Raw genomic sequence first — 15,159 nt, forward strand, 5'->3', positions numbered from 1 at the left:
CAGGTCCAGACGGCTTCACAGCTGAATTCTACCAAAAATTTAGAGAAGTGCTAACATCTATCCTGCTCAAACTCTTCCAGAAAATTGCAGAGGAAGGTAAACTTCCAAACTCATTCTATGAGGCCACCATCACCCTAATACCAAAACCTGACAAAGATCCCACAAAAAAAGAAAACTACAGGCCAATATCACTGATGAACATAGATGCAAAAATCCTTAACAAAATTCTAGCAAGCAGAATCCAACAACACATTAAAAAGATCATACACCATGACCAAGTGGGCTTTATCCCAGGGATGCAAGGATTCTTCAATATCTGCAAATCAATCAATGTAATACACCACATTAACAAATTGAAAAATAAAAACCATATGATTATCTCAATAGATGCAGAGAAAACCTTTGACAAAATTCAACACCCATTTATGATAAAAACTCTCCAGAAAGCAGGAATAGAAGGAACAGACCTCAACATAATAAAAGCTATATATGACAAACCCACAGCAAACATTATCCTCAATGGTGAAAAATTGAAAGCATTTCCTCTAAAGTCAGGAACAAGACAAGGGTGCCCACTTTCACCATTACTATTCAACATTATTCTATTTTCTGTCTCTGTATGTGTCTAGCCAAGATAATTCATATAAATGGAATTCAAAAAATTGTCTTTTGCGATTGGGATTTTTTCACTAATAATATTTTTTTCAAGATTCAACCATGCTGCAACATATACCAGTACTTCATCCTTTCTTGCTATGATTTTATTCCAATGTACAGATATATTAATACTATATTTTTCTTATTCATTAGTTGATAAACATTTGAGAAATTTCCACTTTTTGGTTATTATGAATAATGTTTCTATGATCATTTGCAAACAAGCTTTTTTGTGGAATTGTGTTTTCAATTCTTTTGGGTATAACTTAGGAGTGGAAGTGGTGGATTTTATAGTGTCTCTATGTTTGCTTTCTTGGAGAACCACAAACTTTCCCAAAGATAGACTGGCCTTTGGGGAACTGAAGAATCAAGCCAGCTCCAAATTCATACAGCATTGAACTACAGTAACGCATATCACCTGTATTTTAGGTGAAACAAGGGACCTGTGAATATGAGTCAGATCAAATTTTGGAAAGCAGAGGTAGGGAAAATCATGAGACCCATGCAGAACAAGACAAATCTGGTAAAAGAAATGAGGTAAAGCTGACCCCTGGGGAGGAGAAAACTTATTTTTCCATCTTAGTTTCTTACAGCGCAGCTGCTGATAACTTGTGGCTTTTAGTTTAATCTTTTGTTTTCTTAATAAGAAAAACAATCAGCACTGATGCCTAATATACACAGCGCTAACCAGATTTTATTTAGGAACTCTGGGCATCTACGATAGTAAAACATAGTCTTTTGAACACAGTCTGAAGCTTAGATAAAAGATTATAAGATACTTTGTTGTATTATTTAGAAAGAGCTAATATACTTCAGGGAACCCATATGCAAATACAGGTGAGATTGACTGTCAGGACTGCAGACTATAGGAACACCAACCCAGGTACCTGCTGTGGATAACTAGAGGAGTGCAATGGGGGTGGTTACATACTCTTTCTGCTGTCTTTTCTTTTGGGCTGCAGCTCATTCTCACCCACAGTCTCCTTATCTGAAAATAGATATTTGATTTTTTTTAACTTTTTATTTTATATTGGAATATAGCTGATTAACAAAGCTAGGCTAATATCAGGTGTACAGCAAAGTGTTTCAGCCACACACATACAAGCATCCATTCTTTCTCAAACTCCCCTCCTATCTAGGCTGCCACAAAATACTGAGCAGAGTTTCCTGTGCTACATAGTAGGTCCCTGTTGGCCGTCCATTCCAAATACAGCACTGTGTCCATGTCAATCCTGACCTCCCCAATATCCCTCCCCCATTCTTTCCCCCCTGGTAACCACAGGTTCATCCTCAAAGTCTGTGAGTCTGCTTCTGCTTCTTAAATAAGTTCATTTGTACCATTTTTTAAGCTTCTGCTTATAAGCAATACCATACAATGTTTCTCCTTCTCTGACTTACTTCACTCAGTAGGACAAACTCTGGATCCATCCACATTGGTGCAAATGACATTATTTCATTGTTTTTAATGGCTGAGTAATATTTCATTATATGTATGTACCTCATCTTCTTTATCCATTCCTCTGCGAGGGACATTTAAGTAGTTTCCATGTCTTGGCTTTGATTTCTTTTAGGAACTTGTTGTCTTTAGTCCTTATGGTCAGCAATGTTAAATAAGTTCCCTTTTGGAAAATCCCTTTTGGATGCTAAAGCATCATAGAGGCTGTTAGTGAAAGGATCTATACTGGGGGCAAGTAGAGGGAGATTGCACATCTTACAAAGATCTATTGGCCTCTGCAGTCTGTAAGGTGGTATCCATGTTTGGGGCAGATTGTAAGGAGCCTGATCTACTTATGGACTTGCTATGCACAGAAATATCTGGTGAGTTAGGAAGTAGCCAATGAGCAGAAAACCTAGGTATCGGTAGATGTGCATTTAAGTAGGAACTTGGCTCAGTTGAGTTGAGTCACCTTGCATCCTTCTCTAAAAAGACGACCATTAGAAAGGATAAACTTGATAAATGCTCAAATAAAAAATACTCAATAATTCTTAATAGCAGCTCTTGACTCTGAGCCTTAAGGATTCTCCCTGATTATGTCACAATGCTCACAACAACTCCAATGACCTTAAAGACTCACTCTGCCTCCCTGAATACTCAGAATAAGAATGGCCATTTTCAGTTCAGTTCAGTCACTCAGTCATGTCCAACTCTTTGCGACCCCATGAATTGCAGCATGCCAGGCCTCCCTATCCATCACCAAATACCGGAGTCCACCCAAACCCATGTCCATTGAGTCAGTGATGCCGTCCAACCATTTAATCTTCTGTCGACCCTCCTCCTGCCCTCAATCTTTCCCAGCATCAGGGTCTTTTCAAATGAGTCAGCACTTCATATCAGGTGGCCCAAGTGTTGGAGTTTCATCTTCAACATCAGTCCTGCCAATGAACACCCAGGACTGATCTCCTTTAGGATGAACTGGCTGGATCTCCTTGCAGTCCAAGGGACTCTCAAGAGTCTTCTCCAACACCACAGTTCAAAAGCATCAGTTCTTCCAGGCTCAGCTTCCTTTATAGTCCAGCTCTCACATCCATACATGACTACTGGAAAAACCATAGCCTTAACTAGATGGACCTTTGTTGACAAAGTAAGGTCTCTGCTTTTTAATGTGCTGTCTAGGTTGGTCATAACTTTCCTTCCAAGGAGTAAGCATCTTTTAATTTCATTTCTGCAGTCACCATCTGCAGTGATTTTGGAGCCCAGAAAAATAAAGTCTGACACTGTTTCCACTGTTTCCCCTTCTATTTGCCAAGAAGTGATGGGACCAGATGTCATGATCTTAGTTTCCTGAATGTTGATCTTTAACCCAACTTTTTCACTCTCTTCCTTCACTTTCATCAAGAGGCATTTTTGTACTTCTTCACTTTCTGCCATAAGGGTGGTGCCATCTGCATATCTGAGGTTATTGATATTTCTCCTGGCAATCTTGATTCCAGCTTGTGCTTCCTCCAGCCCAGCGTTTCTCATGATGTACTTTGCATATAAGTTAAATAAGCAGGGTGACAATATACAGCCTTGACGTACACCTTTTCCTATTTGGAACCAGTCTGTTGTTCCATGTCCAGTTCTAACTGTTGCCTCCTGACTTGCATACAGGTTTCTCAAGAGGCAGGTCAGGTAGTCTGATATTCTCATCTCTTTCAGAATTTTCCAGAGTTTATTGTGATCCACATAGCCAAAGGCTTTGGCATAGTCAATAAAGCAGAAATAGATGTTTTTCTGGAACTCTCTTGCTTTTCTGATGATCCAGCGGATGTTGGCAATTTGATCTCTGGTTCCTCTGCCTTTTCTAAAGCCAGGTTGAACATCCGGAAGTTCACGGTTCATGTAGTGCTGAAGCCTGGCTTGGGGAATTTTGAGCATTACTTTACTAGCATGTGAGATGAGTGCAATTGTGCGGTAGTTTGAGCATTCTTTGGCATTGCCTTTCTTTGAGATTGGAATGAAAACTGACCTTTTCCAGTCCTGTGGCCACTGCTGAGTTTTCCAAATTTGCTGGCATATTGAGTGCAGCACTAACACAGCATCATCTTTCAGGATTTGAAATAGCTCAACTGGAATTCCATCACTTCCACTAGCTTTGTTCATAGTGATGCTTTCCAAGGCCCACTTGACTTCACATTCCAGGATGTCTGGCTCTAGGTGAGTGATTACACCATTGTGATTATCTTGGTCGTGAAGCTCTTTTTTGTACAGTTCTTCTGTGTATTCTTGTCACCTCTTCTTAGTATCTTCTGCTTCTATTAGGTCCCTACAATTTCTGTCCTTTATTGAGCCATTTTATGAGCACTCAAAACAGTTTGTTTCTTTGAATTCTAGTTTCTGAAGTTTAGAAGTCAGTTCTTTGTTCTTTAGTATTTCTGTAAACATTTCAAAGGAGAATTTAAACACATTCACCCCAAAATATTTACCCAAACAATAGAATTAAGCATCTTTAGCTAAATTATTAGGCAGGTATATCTACCACTGCATTTTCATTAGTGATCAATTCCCTAATTCTATTTAGCTTCTGTTGCTGCCTTATTGTTGTCTCCTCTTCATCATCCCTCCTCCTAAATCCCACAGTCTGTGGCCCTATCCAGTACATGCAGCCTTGTTCCTCTTTCATTTTCTAGCACTCAACTGACAGTACCGTGTGCATGCATGCTAAGTTGCTTCAGTTGTGTCCAACTCTTTGTGATCCTATGGACTGTAGTCTGCCAGACTCCTCAGTTCATGGGATTCTCCAGGTAAAAATACTCACCGGGTAGCCACGGCCTCCTCCAGGGGGTCTTCCCAATTCATCTAGTCAAGGCTATGGTTTTCCCAGTAGTCGTGTATGGATGTGAGAGTTGGACTATAAATAAAGCTGAGTGACAAAGAATTGATGCTTTTGAACTGTGGTGTTGGAGAAGATCTTAAGAGTCCCTTGGACTGCAAGGAGATCCAACCAGTCCATCCTAAATAAAATCAGTCCTGAATGTTCATTGGAAGGACTGTTGTTGAAGCTGAAACTCCAATACTTTGGCTACCTGATAAGAAGAATTGATTCATTGGAAAAGACCCTGATGCTAGGAAAGATTGAAAGCAGGAGGAGAAGGGAACGACAGAGGGTGAGATGGTTGGATGGTATCACCAACTCAATGGACAAGAGTTTGAGTAAACTCTGGGAGTTGCTGATGTACAGGGAGGCCTGGCATGCTGCAGTCTATGGGGTTGCAAAGAGTCAGACATGACTGAGCGATTGAATTGAAATGAACTGATTTCTACTTTGCAAATAGATTCATCTGTATCATTTTTCTAGATTCCAGATATATGTGTTAACATATGATATTTGTTTTTTCTCTATCTGACTACTTTATGTGACAGTCTAAGTCCAACCACATTTTAAACCTTCCCTTAGTCTTCTAGAGCTTCCCTAGTGGCTCAGATTCTTTCCCTGGTAAAGAATCTTCCTGCAATGGGGGAGACCCAGGTTCAATTCTTGGGTCCGGAAGATCCTCTGGAGGAAGGAATCCCAACGCACTCCAATATACTTGCCTGGAGAATTCCGTAGACAGAGAAGCCTGGTGGGCTACAGTCCATGGGGTCGCAAAGAGTGGGACACAACTGAAAGACTAACACTTTCACTTTCATTTTCACTTTTCTAACCTCTAGCAATCTCCTTATGAACCTCACTCTCAGCTTATTCTTTTTCTTGCCTTTCACTTCACTAGGAGCATGAACAAACCAGTAGAGAATTTCCATAAGCTACCCCTTTTGCATTTAACTGTCCACCAATATCTACCTCTGTACACTGGGCTTTCTCACCTTATAATAGGATGATCTATTTTTCCATGCACCTAATTAAGGACAAAGATTCATCGAGGATCTCCTCTTTCTTATAATTTTTCACTTTTCCTTGAATTATTTCTAATATCATCCAAGTTTATTATCATACGTCCCATCTTACAATAAATAAATAAAACCTTCTTATGGCCTACTTCCTTAGCCAGCTACTGGCCTACTTTGCTTCTCTCTGCACTAAAATTTCCTGAAAGGATTTTCTGTACTCACTCTTTCTGAATCTTCTCTATCCATATTCTCTTCAATCCACTCCAATCAGACTTTTGACATTCCACCAAAACTACTCTTGTCAAATCACCAATTATTAAGTTACATGTGCAAAGCCAATAGTCAATTCTAAGTTTTCATATTATTCATTTGACACAGCTCATGATTCCTTTACTTTGATGCACGTTCTTCATTTAACTTCCAAAATAGCACCCATAGGGTTGTTTGAGAGCTCAAAATGGTAAAGTGGACAATCCAAGAAATAAAAGAGGGAAGCAGCTCTGTCCTTTGGACTTAATCACACATTATCAATTCTGCCATTCTCTGCTTGTTTCTTGTGAGTCACTAAGTCCATCCCACATTCAAGGGGAGGGGAGCTAGGCTCTGCCTTTTGGAGTGTGAATATTTGGGGGGAATATTTAAAAACTGTGCATGTAATGACACAGTGATGATCTCAGTGAAACTTGAGTTACTAAAGTGAAAGTGTTAGTTGTTCAGTTGTGTCTGACTCTTTGTGACCCCATGGACTGTAGCCTGCCTGGCTCCTCTGTCCATGGAATTTTCCAGACAAGAATACTGGAGTGGGTTGCCATGCCCTCCTCCAGGGGATCTTCCTGACCCAGGGATCAAATCCAGGTCTGCTGCATTGTGAGCAGATTCTTTGCCATCTGAGCCACTAGGGAAGCATGAGTTATAAATCTGGGCTGAAATAGCCATTTCCATCATTCTCCTGGTGAACTCAAGAACTAATGGAGAAATGTAGGAAGAACAATTTTTAAAGTTATGATATGGTAAATTGTATTTTAAATATTTTGTAATTGTGAAGTGGAGATTGTTTGGGAATACCATCAAAGTCATTGACCATCAGAAATTAATAACCCTAAATCAGAGAGTCAGTAAACTTTCTGTGAAAGTGTTACTTGCTCCGTCATGTCCAACTCTTTGGGACCCTATGGACTATAGCCCACCAGGCTCCTCTGCCCATAGGATTTCCCAGGCAAGAATACTGAAGTGGGCTGCCATTTCCTTCTCCAAAACTTTCTGTCGTTGCCTGAATTGCATACTGACTCTTTCTGAGTTCATATGTTGAAGTTCTAACCCTGAGTACTCCAGAATGTCACTATGGTTGGAGAAAGGGCCTCTAAAGAGATAATTAAATTAAAATGAGGCTGTTAGGGTGAGCCCTAATCCAGTATGATTAGTTTCTTAATAAGAAGAGAAATTCAGACACACAGAGACATGGGGACTTGTGGGCACAGATTGGAGTGTAGGGACAAGGCAGGGACAAGGGAATCAGATGTAAGCCAAAGAGAGAGACCTGGAACAGATCCTTCCGTGACAGCCCTCAGAAGAAACCAAACCTGCTGACACTTTGATCTTGGACTTCCAGCTTCCGGAACTGTGAGAAAATAAATTTCTGTTATTTAAATCATCTGGTCTATGGCAATTTTGTTATGGCAGCCCTAACAAAATAATGCATTTCCTAACATAAGATCTTTTTTCTTGGCACTCCACTGGCAGTCCAGCAGTTAAGACTCTGTGTCTCCACTGCAGGGGACACGGGTTTGATCCCTGGTTGGGTAACTATGATCCCACATGCATCAAGGTATAGTCACCAACAAAAAAAAAAAAAAAAGAAAGAAAGAAAACAAACAAAAAAGGAGAGGTCTTTTTGTCTTAATTTCCAAAGATGTACTCTTCCTCTTTGTATATGGGCTTCCCTGGTGGCTCAGTGGTAAAGAATCCGCCTGCTAATGCAGGAGATGCAGATTCAATCTCTGGGTTGAAAAGATCCCCTAGAGAAGGAAATGGCAACCACTCCAGTATCCTGGCCTAGGAAATCCCATGGACAGAGAAGCCTGGCAGGCTACAGTCCATGAGGTAGGACTTAGCAAAAGAACATGCACACACATATTGTTATAGATTATGTGAGTACACAAGGAATTAAGATCCACAACATTTCCCTGTTCTGATTATTTACCAATGATATTCTGATGATTTTCCATACTTTGAATAGCCTCAATGTTTAACAAACGCCATCAGATCAGATCAGATCAGATTAGTCACTCAGTCGTGTCCGACTCTTTGCGACCCCATGAATCGCAGCACACCAGGCCTCCCTGTCCATCACCAACTCCCGGAGTTCACTCAGACTCATGTCCATCGAGTCAGTGATGCCATCCAGCCATCTCATCCTCTGTCGTCCCCTTCTCCTCCTGCCCCCAATCCCTCCCAGCATCAGAGTCTTTTCCAATGAGTCAACGCTTCGCATGAGGTGGGCCAAAGTACTGGAGTTTCAGCGTTAGCATCATTCCTTCCAAAGAAATCCCAGGGCTGATCTTCAGAATGGACTGGTTGGATCTCCTTGCAGTCCAAGGGACTCTCAAGAGTCTTCTCCAACACCACATTTCAAAAGCATCAATTCTTCAGTGCTCAGCCTTCTTCACAGTCCAACTCTCACATCCATACATGACCACAGGAAAAACCATAGCCTTGACTAGACGGACCTTTTTTGGCAAAGTAATGTCTCTGCTTTTGAATATGCTATCTAGGTTGGTCATAACTTTCCTTCCAAGGAGTAAGCGTCTTTTAATTTCATGGCTGCAGTCACCATCTGTAGTGATTTTGGAGACTAGAAAAATAAAGTCTGACACTGTTTCCACTGTTTCCCCATCTATTTCCCATGAAGTGGTGGGACTGGATGCCATGATCTTCGTTTTCTGAATGTTGAGCTTTAAGCCAACTTTTTCACTCTCCACTTTCACTTTCATCAAGAGGCTTTTGAGTTCCTCTTCACTTTCTGCCATAAGGGTGGTTGGTGTCATCTGCATAACTGAGGTTATTGATATTTCTCCCGGCAATCTTGATTCCAGCTTGTGCTTCTTCCAGTCCAGTGTTTCTCATGATGTATTCTGCATAGAAGTTAAATAAACAGGGTGATAGTATACAGCCTTGATGAACTCCTTTTCCTATTTGGAACCAGTCTGTTGTTCCATGTCCAGTTCTAACTGTTGCTTCCTGACCTGCATACAAATTTCTCAAGAGGCAGATCAGGTGTTCTGTTAGTCCCATCTTTTTCAGAATTTTCCATCAGTTTCTCTTAAATATACATTTTATATTTGTTTTCATGTGTATCAATTTATGATGTTCATACTTATGTGTCAGTTTGACTGGGCCACTGGTGCTCAGATGTTTGGCTAAATATCATTCTGGATGAATCTGTAAGGGTGTTTCTGGATAAGATTAGATTTGGTTCGTAGGCTGAATAAAGCTGATTGCCCTCTCCAATGTAAGTGGGCATCAACCAATACATTGAAGACCTGAATAGAAAACCAAGAAGATGCAATAAGAGAAAATTTGCTTTCTCTGTCTGTCTTTAAGCTGGAACATTGGTCTTCTCCTGCATTTGGATTTGGGCTAAGGCTATAACTCACACTATCAGCAGTTCTGCTTCTCAGGCCTTTGGGCTTGGGCCAGAACCTTATCATCAGCTCTCCTAGGCTGTCAGCTAGCTGACTGCAAATCTTAGGACTTCTCAGTCTTCATAACCACATGAGCCAATTTCTAATAATAAATCTCTCTATACATATCAGATTGCTTCTATTTCTCTGAAGAATCCAGACTAGTACATAATAATTCATTATTTGAGTGAAAAATGGGGCTGTCACATTTGAGTATGAGCAGAAAGCAAATATCAGATAGTTGGAAATACCATTTTCTTGGGTTGATTTAATCATACAACCGACTGTTCTCTTTTTCCCTTATGAAAATAGCAAAATGTTATACAGTTGCTTACCATAAATGTTCACATGTCACAAAATAACTCTATTGTCTAACTAGAATCACTAATGGACTTGATGCCTTGGAAGATTTTAATTTATGGTCAATCATTGAGAACCTTAAAATAAGCTTTTCTAAAGGAAAACTGAATTAGGATAATCCATCTACTGGTACTGAAAGACCAGAATCAAATTGCTTGATTTCTAAGAACACAGACATTAATTGGATTAAAAATTGCCAAAGCCCCCCCACCACCACCACCATAGCATGTGCCCCCACTTATCTTCTGTCCTGTTATGGTGGGTGAGCTGTCTTTAACAGTCTGGGAACAGCCCCACCATCACTTGGGGCTCCTCTCTCACTCACCAGGAATTCTCCTTGCATCTGCATCATTTTCCCCTTCCACTGATCTGGAGAGAATACAAACAAGAAATCAAACATGTATCCCCTTATAGTCTCTTCTCATTTCCCTATAGCTCCAGCTGTATCTCCCCACTTCTCTTCTCCTTTACAGCAAAACTTACACAAGAAAGATATGTAATTATTTTTAATCATTCTTCCTCGAACTCAATCCGATAGCATCTTTTGGAGCTGTTCTTGTCAAGGTTACAATGACCCCTGCATTATTAAATCAAAAGATTGCTTCTCAGGTCTCATCTTCCTAGAATCACCAACACCATATGGGCTGCTGAACACACTCTCTTCTCGGATGCCCTTTCCTAACTTGGGTTCCAGAACACATCTCCCAGCTTTCCTTCTGACACCCTGACCACTGTTTTTATACTCTGTGCTGCTTTATCCTCATCTCTGTGGTCTCTAAACTTGGGGGGACCAGGGTTCAAACTTTGGACATTTTCCCATCTTCCCCTCTGCTTCCTCCTCCTCTTCTTCTTAATCCTCATCATCTTCTTCCCTGTCTTCTCCTTTTTCTTCTCCTCCTCTCCTCTCATCCCTTTACCCTTCAACTCCTCCTCTTCCTCTTTCTTCTTCTTCTCCTTCTCAACACTCATTCTCTCAGTTAAGCTCATCCAGTTTAATAGCCCTCGGTATCGTCTTAATACTGATAAATTACAAATTTACATATATAGTGTGGACAACTAGCCTAAACTATAGATTTATACTTATTACTGTTCACTGTTCACTCTCTGCTGTACTTTCAGTGCCCAAAACATTGCCAAGAACTTAATAGGCACTCAGTAAAGTTTGTGAAATGAATGAATGTGTGAACAAATAAATGAATGGATGAACAGACAAACCCTGGCTTTGCCATTTTTATTGTTTGCACAACTTAAGCATGTCTCATAACTTTTCTCAGTTTAGATTTTCTGGGATAAAATGGAAGACAATCAGCCTGACCTCTCCAGGTCAGTGTGGGAATTAAGTGCAATTTTTTTTTTTTGGAAAGACAGAGGCAGTTTGGCACGCAGGAACTGTTCGTACTTACTCTCTCCATCAGCTCAGTTTCCTATCCCAGACATACTCATGTGTGGAGAAAGTCAGGCTTTCTGGAGCTGACTGCTCGAAACTGGCCCCAGTTACAAGAGCAAGTTGTCACAGGAACCGTGCTGGCTGGAGCATCCCCCCACGGGTGTCATGTTCACAGGCTTATTGAGAAGAATTTAAAATTGTATGCCTCCTCTGTTGCAACCCCTCCTGACATCATAGAAGCAGACAAGCTGAATATGGGTCCTAGCATCCCCTATGCTTTGACTGGCCCTGACAGCTCTACCCAGACCACAATGTGGCTATGAAACAGGTCCATGCTTGCCCTGGGTCGCCTGGCTCCCTTATGAAATAATGGATCCTCAGAGTACACCTCTGATCCCAGGAGAGACTGAAGGTGTGGGCCCCACAACACAGGACCTTTGGCTTCCAAAGAGACAGTGTTGCTTTCTGGATCCTGACTGAGGGCCAGGGGCTACTGTCCACACTTTATGGGGCCTCAGGTTGATGGAGCCCCCTGTCATCAGGCTCCCAACTCATCTGTGTGGTAGAACAAGAGGACTGTGGAGGCCCAGGCAAAGCAGTTAATGGAAAAAGCGAGGATGCTGTCCCACTCTGGGTTGGAAGTTGGCCTACAACAGGCCAAGAAAGAGGCTTCAATTTCCTTCATGAGCTTAATCTTTAGGTTAGAGTCACCTGAAACCCACAGGATAGTTTTGGTCTACAAATATCCAGAATTTTTTTTAGCCATCTAGATGCATATTTTTGAATTCCAGAGTGTCCTTCTCTGCTTGACAGTCTCCTCTTGATCCCCTCGGGATTCACCTCAGTTGCTGTATTCCCCAAAGCCATTCTCTACCTTTGTGTCTCAGCCAGCGCAACATGGGTTCATTCAGCAGGATGATGAGCCATTAGCATAAGTTTCTCCTCAGCGGGGCTCCCCCACAGGCTCCTTTAAATGGCTACATCTAGTGTCATTCTAGGAACCCCTCAAAATGCAGGAGAAGAGCTAACTCGGAGCACACAACTGGGTACACAGAGGAAGGAGATGAATTGAGGAGATGAATGCATTCTTGAAGCTCATGTAAGTCAGATCAATTCCACTTTTTAAGAGCTAGAATATGTTTAAAAACTTAAAGAAATGTAAGACAAGCTTTTTACATTTTTACAAAAATTTGGATATATTTACAAGTTAACATTAAAAATTGAAGAGTTTAGGATTTATCTGTCTGTCCAGCAGTTAAGACTCCACACTTACCATGCAAAAAGCACAGGTTCAATCCCTGGTTGGGGAACCAAGATCACAACCAGGCATGGCCCCAAACCTGAAAGTGTTAGTTGCTCAGTCAAGTCTGACTCTTTGCAACCCCATGGACTATAGACTACCAGGCTCCTCTGTCCATAGAATTCCCCAGGCAAGAATACTGGAGTGAGTAGCCTTTCCCTTTTTCAGATCTTCCCAACCCAAGGACTGAACCAGGTCTCCTACTTTGCAGACAGATTCATTACCATGTGAGCCACCAGGGAAGCCATGGCCAAAAAACCAGAATATAAACAACAGAAACAATATTGTTACAAATTCAAGAAAGACTTTAATGGTCCATTTCACAAACAAAACAAAACAAAAAAAAGACAAGGACTATTCCAGATCTATAAATATAAATGTGTGTGTGGGTGCTAGTTGCTCAGTTCTGACTCTTTGCAACCCCATGGACTGTAACCTGCCAGGCTCCTCTGTCCATGGAATTTTCAAGGCAAGAATACTGGAGTGGGTAGTCATTCCATTCTCCAGGGGATCTTCCCTATTCAGGGATTGAAGCTGGGTCTTTGGCATTGCAGGAAGATTCCTTATCATGTGAGCCACCAGAGAAGCCCAATAAATACAAAGAAGGGTTTATTTCTGTAATATGTGTGAAACAGAGACAAACTCAACAGTTAAGATGATCCTGGTTTGTGGACATTTTCTACCAGTTTTTAATCTGACTAAAAATGACATGCAGGTTGATCAAGGAATATCACAAAGACATTAATTGCAAGTTTGCATGTAAATTGCTGTGTAGTTAAATTTCATGGACATTTCCTTTCACCTAAGTAGAAAATAGAGAGAACTGACCCTGCTGTGATCTGGGGAGGAGATAAGACCAATGGTCGCCAAGCTGCCAATTTTTATTCACTATTTAAGTTTGAATGTGTTTAACCTTATAAACATTAGTGAGCTTGCTTATCTGAGGAAAACTTTCATTGCAGCATTATTTGACTTTTTTTCCAAAAAGCAACTCTCAAATTAATCACAGTAACTACAGTTTCTAATATGTGGGTGTGCATGCATGCTCAGTCGTGTCTGATTCTTTGCGACCCCATGGACTGTAGCCCACCAGGCTCCTCTGTACATGGAATTCTCTAGGCAAAAATATTGGAGTGTGTTGCCATTTCCTACTCCAGGGGATCCTCCGGACGCTTCCTAAGTTAGCCTCTAATTACATGAAACTGATAAGTACTCATACAAAGAATTCAAAGAAAATCCTAAGTTTTAAAGAATGACATTGATGATTCTATAAATGACAATTTATCTTTGAAAGAGAACTGTGACTTAATGTGACGCAAAGGCAATCATCACTCTGCCTCTGAACCCAAGGGGTGAAACTACACTTAATAAAGTCAGCCAGGAGTGCCACTTACAGCTCATGGCTTCATTCACTGGAGAAGACAACCACTCTGACTCATTGCAAGGACTGATGCTGAAACTGAAGCTCCACTACTCTGGCCATCTGATGTGAAGAGCCGACTCATTGCAAAAGACTCTAATGCTGGCAAAAATTGAAGGCAGGAGCAGAAGGCAGTGACAGAGGATGAGATGTTTAGATAGAATCACCGACTCAATGGACATGAATCTGAGCAAACTCCAGGAGATAGTGAAGGTTAGGTAAGCCTGGTGTGCTGCAGTCCATTGGGTCACAAAGAGTCAGATACAATTTAGCGACTGAACAACTGAATCAGAGGCCATGGCATTTGTGTATTTCAGCGGTCAATGGAGTCCCAGAGGTGTACATGCTAGGGCTGATTGAGCTTGGCTATGGGGAAAAAATTATCAGTAGCAGTATAACTAGGTTCTCTCATTATAGTGATTAAATGGGTTTAAAACTGGTCTTAGTGGTTGCTTATCCCCTTGGCTACAGAAATGTCAATCTCTTCTGAGCACAGTGATTTTTTTTTCTCCAATACTGTTTATCCCATAGGCTATCTAGGAACCCTCAGTCCATGGTACTGTGTGTGCCTTCCATTTATGACTTCCCACTCCTTGATCCCCTCTGTTCATTATTTACTCATTACTCTTTCATACTCTCACACTCTTCTTAAATTGTGTTTCAATAAAATAGTGTTTAGAATTTGCCCATGGACCACTCCCACACACAAACATGGACAAAGTATTTGAATAGATGTTTCTCCAAATAAGATACACAAATGGTCAATAAGCGCATAAAAACTTTTAGACATCACTGATAATTAGGAAAACTGTAAACCAAAACTACAAAGAGATACTATTTCACACCTATTAGAAGAGTCACCTTCAAAAGCAAGACAAAAAATGAGCAGTGTTGGCAAGGATGTGGAGAAATGGGAATTCTTTCACTGTTCTTGGGGGTGAACATGGTGCTACTATGTGAAACAGTATGTTAATTTCTCAAGTAGTTAAAAAAGGAATTACCACATAGTCCAGCAATTCCACCCCCAAGTATATACCAAAAATAGAT

Source organism: Bos indicus, chromosome 8 (assembly GCF_029378745.1).
Source record: "Bos indicus isolate NIAB-ARS_2022 breed Sahiwal x Tharparkar chromosome 8, NIAB-ARS_B.indTharparkar_mat_pri_1.0, whole genome shotgun sequence".
Taxonomy (NCBI): domain Eukaryota; kingdom Metazoa; phylum Chordata; class Mammalia; order Artiodactyla; family Bovidae; genus Bos; species Bos indicus.